The sequence below is a fragment of the Haplochromis burtoni genome, unplaced genomic scaffold (assembly GCF_018398535.1).
Source record: "Haplochromis burtoni strain Fernald_Lab_line unplaced genomic scaffold, NCSU_Asbu1 Contig_24, whole genome shotgun sequence".
NCBI classification, from domain to species: domain Eukaryota; kingdom Metazoa; phylum Chordata; class Actinopteri; order Cichliformes; family Cichlidae; genus Haplochromis; species Haplochromis burtoni.
Genome location: NW_024582385.1, coordinates 1,454,464 through 1,461,216, shown reverse-complemented (window position 1 = coordinate 1,461,216; position 6,753 = coordinate 1,454,464).

The following is a 6,753-nucleotide window of genomic DNA, read 5'->3' as shown; positions in this document are numbered from 1 at the left end:
TATTTATCCATTTGTTGATTCACTCGAAGAGCAAGTAACGCAACCAAGTGATCAGTTTGATATCAATCTTTTGTGATACACCGTCATATTTACATTATTAGTTCAGTACGAATGATTTGCTTTGGTACCTGGTCAAACTTAAGCTCTCCTCTGTCTGCAGCAAATTCGCAGGCAGCAGCTTCTCCCCCCTCGCTCACATGGGTGCTGCGCTCAGTCGCCTAGTGCCTGAGCTCGGATCATACCAAAATTAGGGGGAATTTACGACGGTGCGCTCTGTGCTTCGTGTGTTGTTTTTGGGCTTAAACCCAGTAAGCCACCCCCCCACTCCGCTGATGGTTGACTCCAAATCTCCCGAACACTATGTCGATTTGAGAACGCAAGACCGAAACAGCGAGACCAAGACCGAGACCAAGACAAAAGTCCGTCGAGACCAAGACCGAGACCAAGACAAAAGTCCGTCGAGACCAAGACAAGACCAAGACAAAAGTCCGTCGAGACCAAGACCGAGACCAAGACAAAAGTCAGTCGAGACCAAGACAAGACCAAGACCACGTAAAAGTGGTCTTGGTCTCGAGACATCCAACTCTAGGAGGTAGTAAGGCAGACTGTAAACAGTGTGACAAGCAGGGGCTACTCCAACTCTCAATATGGCGGGTGGACCAGTTAATGTGGGGATTATGGCACTCGAACCATGGGTAACCTAAAACGACGGGAAACTCAGGGGAGGAAAAACAAAACAAAACAGAGAAGCTTGCGATGATTACTGGAACGTGTTAATGAAACAGGTTCAGTCTCGTGAGTGACTGTTGGCAGCGACTTGAGCCAGCGACTTAATGCAGAAATTGATGGAAAACTCGGCTACCGATTGACTGCCCTGCTGGAGCCCGAGCACCTGCCACGTGGCTTCGCCAGTGCGCAGCGATGAGGAAACACGGCCTTAAAACCCTGAACAAATTGTACATAGGTGACAGTCTCGAGAAGATAGGGGGCGAGATACAATTCGGCCCTACTCAGAGCACGATCATGGAGGGCACCGATAATATGCAAGATCTTCGATACTGAGATCCCACACACAAGATCTTGGAGGTGTTATCAGAAAACGCATGAGGGAAATGCTGAAAGAGCAGGGAAACCTGAATCAAAGAGTGGTTGGAGTATTCTGTTAGGTGACTCTAACGGGTGGACTCAAGTTGCAGAAACACACAGAGGCTCAGGAAGTTGCAGTGAATGTCGTTTATTTGCAGCGATAGGGGTATTTACAAGGGTTGGGGCTATTTACAGTGGTACATGTGGGACGGGGAGAAAGCAAAACACAGAGCCAGGGTGTGTCGGAGGATTGGTGGCGTACTGGAGCGATCTAAGGAAGAAGGACAAAACAGAGTTAAGGGGGTGACTCCGAAAGCCGAGCACAAAACGTGTGCCAACAGGGGAGAGTTGGAGAGCTTACTTGACACACTGAAAATACAGACATGGACCGTGACCTTTTGGAGCCACAGGCAGAGGCGAGGTAGATTTCCGTTTTAGTTCAGGGAAAACAATCTCCAAAGCAACAGGCAGGCGAGCGGGTAGCGGGACAGGCTAGTGCAAGGAGACACAGGCAAGGAGACGAATCCTGAATACTTAGCAGATGTAGCGTCAGTCTTGAGAGTCTTTATGCAAAACACGTTTCTACTTGTGAAAGCAACAATACACCGACACCAGACGTCCGTCACAGAGCTCTTTAAAAACGCTCCCTCTGATGACGTCTGATGCGTGCCGGGGATCCCGCAAAGTACAGCCCTGCCTACATGCGCCGAAAAAGAAAAACAAGCCCAGGAACGCCACACATAAACACACCAGCTCCTAATACCTTTCACAATAAAACAGGAAACTGGGGAACATGACACAGGAGTGAAGAAGAGGCAGATGAGAGCGAGACATGGTGGACTGGGGAAACATGGATAAACCACAAGGAGGGGGAACAAGACGCAAATACAAATACAGATAGGGAGCAAAGACATGAGGGGAGCCTAAATGTACAACGGTAAACATAGTGGTAATCCCGAGATTATTCTAGATAAGAATAGATTAATAAAGAATAATAAATCATAACACAACAAGTCATAAAAACAAAAGAAACACAAAATGCTGGGTCAAAAGGACCCAGAACCATGACAATCCATCCATATTCAATAGGACTATCACCTAATTATCTAATCATCTAACATCTGTCTTGTCACAAAAATATAACACTTTTCCATTCACCTATGTTGGGTGCTTCATACAAAGCTGCTAAAGTCCCAGCTAAGATATAAAGTGGTGCTCCAGTAAAAGTGCTGCACATTCTGAAACACTGGGCTAACTGGCTCTTTAGCTACAATGCTAAAGCTGCATACAGTAAACAGACAAAGTGGTGATTTTGTAATAAACTTGGTAGTTTAATTGCTTACCTGATGTTGACATGAATTTATTGGCTGATCCCTACAGTGCCAACATACTTCTCTTTTCTTTGCATAATAACGAGGATGTGATTAAAGGAGCAGTTTTTCCCTGGTACAGTAGACACTTGGAAGCAAAACAGAGCAAAACAGAGTCACTGTGGGTCTCGTTGGTATAAAACTGTTTTATTTTTTGTGTGCATGCTGTTTATTTTCTACTACAGCTATTAATGACATGCACAGTAATATAGTTGCTATACAGCCTCTGCTCCCAGCAGTATGTGCAATGTGTCTATTTTTTCTTTGCTCAAGCATCTCAGAATTGAACATGTTGGTCTAAAATAAGCTAAATGATAAAAACTGAAGTCTAGTTTAACACTACGTAGCATCTACAGCTTACAAATTCAAGCACTGCTGGAAAAAGTTTAGGTTTTTGCAACGTCTCTGTCAGGCTGTCGCTTTACACTTAAAACAACATTAGGCTGCGTTAGGATGTGCAAAACCCCTGCAGCCAAGCTTTCAGAAACACTGATCTTTATTTCTCATTTGAAGAGCTTTAAATTACACAACCGGTTTCACAGTTATCTGGAAGGTGTCTATGTCTTGTTAGAAATGACACCTCTGGGAATGTTCTTTTATTTTTCAGGATGCTGTGTAGCTGTTTCATCTGAGTCTCTTTCCTGGCACTCATAATTTTTTTCTGGTTGAAAAATGGTGCTTAACTTTAAAGCAGAGCTCCACAAAAGTGATGAAATTTAATTGGAGTGGTAATTACACATATTCAAAAGGTATTGGTGTTAAAAAGAAGCCAAATGCAGAAGTTTTCAGTTGGCTCTGCCTCTTGTGTTTGCTGCAGTAAAACCACAATCCAGCTGACATTCTTCTTTCATCTTTTTAGCCAAGGCTAAGCCCAAGGTTATTTTCTATTGTAGGATAAATTATTAATGAACCAAATGGCCTAGCTTCATTATTCAATAAGAAACAGTGTCTGTCTTGTCCATGTAGATGTGTTGTAGTTTTGGGATCGTGTAAGAATCAAGCCCTAGGTAACAAATCAATATTTAAAAAAAACAAAACTTTTCTTATGCAAGTCATGACTGAATTTTTTGATAAGTAAACTACATTTTGAGCCATTCTGAGTTTGAATTTAAGTGGGGGTTTTTGCACCTGTTTCTTTTCTTCTTCTTTTTTGCATCATATTTTTTATGATTTTTGTCCGAAATTGCCATTTATTGTGAGCTTATGAGCAATTTTTTTTATATCTACACAAGTTTAAGTCTTCTATAGGTGCAAACGTGGTTACCAAGGAATTTAAATAGACATGTTTAAGTGTAAGATGTGACTCCTTGCATTGCTGTCTATGTTCTTAAAAGATTTATTTCTTAAATCACACTACAGCTCAAAGAGTCATTCACACCATTTTTTGACATTGGAGACATGGTACTCCATGTAACATGATTTTTTATTATTACCAATCAAGTGCTGCCCACTTAAATGGTTGGATGGGCACTTGATATAAACCAGACAGGTAGGCTGTCCCCAAAACAGCTTTTGGAGTAATATCAGGATTTAGTGTCCCAAAACAGTAATTTGATGTTATAGTCCCTCAGTGTGTGTTTACTTCTAAGAAAGAACATTTGTAAATTTGTAGTTTTGATGTGAAACAAAGTCTGATCTCTTATGTTTAGTTAGTGTGATGTAAAATAAGTGGGATCAGTTGTTCTATAACCTATTAGCCTGTTACCATGACAAACCTGCATTATGTCTCAGTCATACTAGAATAAAACCATGGCAACCGTGCATCAAGGTAAAATTGATGGTTGTCTGATGATTGCACTGAATTTTTGTAACTTTCACACCACTTTCAATCACAAGGAAATTGCACAGGTGATTGCAATGCGTCACCAAACAGCTGAGGTGCATTTCGGGCTGGCTGCAATCACTCTCAGACAGATGGTTGACAATTGCAAGTACATGCTATGTAGTTAATAATAGAGATATATTACCAATACACTGTAATTGATCATTATTCTACAGTATTCTACAGCAATCTCTTTGAGACAACACAGCAATAAATTGTGATAAATCTGCAAAAATTGCAAATGTGGGACTGTCTGTTGCAAATCTCGTTCCATCGACACAAATAGAAATTCACATTAAATAGAAAAAATTACATTAACTAATTACATTCTAGCCTGAAGGACAGCAAATTTTATTTTGTTCTGTAATATTTTGGCATTTGGAATATAACCAGTCAAGTGCCCTACTCCAAAAACATGCATTACAACATGTATGCGATTATACCCATCAGTGTAGATGGACTCAGACTGACTGCAACATGTTGGGAAAAATGCTATTTTTGATTCTGAGTCACAATTCTGAGAAAAAAGAATTCTGGGAAAAAAGTCAGAATTCTGAGTCAGAATTCTATCTTTCCTAATCGTTTAGGTATTGATAGAGAGTAAGTGTAAAAAAATTAGCAGGATATTTTTCATCGATTGTATCACCAGACCTGCGGCCATATGTTTTGGACACTCAGGTAAAGAGAGGGGCTGAGCTGTCAACTGATCACCGCCTGGTGGTGAGTTTGATCAGATGGCGGGGGAGGACGCTGGACAGACCCGATGCGCCTAAACGTATAGTGAGGGTGCGCTGGGAACGCCTAGCAGAGGCCCCAGTTTGAAATCTTCAACGCACACCTCCGGCAGAGCTTCAACAGCATTCCGAGAGAGACTGGGGACATTGAGTCCAAATGTACCATGTTCAGCATCTCCATTGCCGAAGCTGCTGCAATGAGCTACGGTCGCAAGGTGGTTGGTGCCTGTAACCCCCGAACCAAATGGTTGACACCAGAGGTGAAGGGAGCCACCAGACTGAAGAAGGAGTCCTATTGGGCTTGATTAGCTTGTGGGATTTCTGATAGGCAGCTGATAGGTACCGACAGGCCAAGCAGAATGTGGCTCGGGCAGTGACTGGAGCAAAAAACTTGGGTGTGGGAGGAGTTCGGAGAGGCCATGGAAAAAGACTTTCGGACTGCCTCGAAGAGATTCTGGCAAACCGTCAGGCAACTCAGAAGGGGAAAGTGGTGCTCCACCTGCACTGTGTACAGTGCTGGTGGAGAAAATTGTTGGGCAATGGAAGGAATACTTTGAGGACCTCCTTAATCCCACTGACATGTCTTCCGAGGAGGAAGCAGAGTCTGGGGATGACTCGCCAATTTCCAGGGTTGAGGTCACTGAGGCAGTTAAACAACTCCTTGGTGGCAGAGACCCTGATGTGGATTAAATCTGCCGCGAGTTCTTGAAGGCTCTGGATGTCTTAGGGCTGTCCTGGCTGACACGCCTCTACAAGGTTGCGTGGAGATCAGGGGCGGTACCTCTGGACTGGTAGACTGGGGTGGTGGTCCCCATTTTTAAGAAGGGGGACTGGAGAGTGTGCTCCAACTACAGGGGGAATCACACTGCTCAGCCTCCCTGGGAAAGTCTATGCCAGGGTGCTGGAAAGGAGAGTCCATCCGTTAGTCGAACCTCGGATACAGGTGGAACTATGTGGTGTTTGTCCTGGTTAGAGCTGGGCGATATGGACCAATATTCATATCTCGGTATTTTTTAGCTGGATGGCGATATAAGTTATATATCTCGATATTTTTTTAGTCCCATAAAGTAAGAGCAAAAATGAGAGTTCTTGGTCAAAGGTACTTGTCCCAGATGTCACACATGTAACTTTTATTAAGATACAACTGTAGATGTACATGAAAAAATTGTCAAAATAAATTGTCAGCATTTATTAAATAATAATGCTCCTTTTTTTTCTTTTCATACATAACAAAAAGCTAAAAATTGTAAACTACATGTAAAATGTAAACTAAAAAGATGCAGATCTAAAATAACAAAGTCATCTTGCTCTTTTAAAAGTGCTTACACTGAAGTGAAGTTTTCTAAAGTGCTTCTTTGTTTGTATTCCTGAACAATCATCTGGTACTTTGTGCAAAAAACAAAACATGTAAACAGATTGAATGAAATTAACAAAAAAAATTGTTTGAAAGTTTTGTCACAACTAAGAGCAGAAGTCTAATCCTTTCTCATTAAGCCAAAGATTTTTATGGACTTTTTGTCCAGTTACTCACAAAACATGTTGGGTACTGCAGCTTTAAATATGTTCAGTAGATGCTGAGTGGATAGTTATAATGCAAAGACTGTTTAACAGAATTGTCACTGTTCTGTGCAAAGATTATAAATATTTTATGTTTTATTGCCTTCTTCACTCTCACGTCGCTTTTTATATGCCTGCAGTCCATCCCATATGGAAAAGATATATATATATAAATCTTATAAAG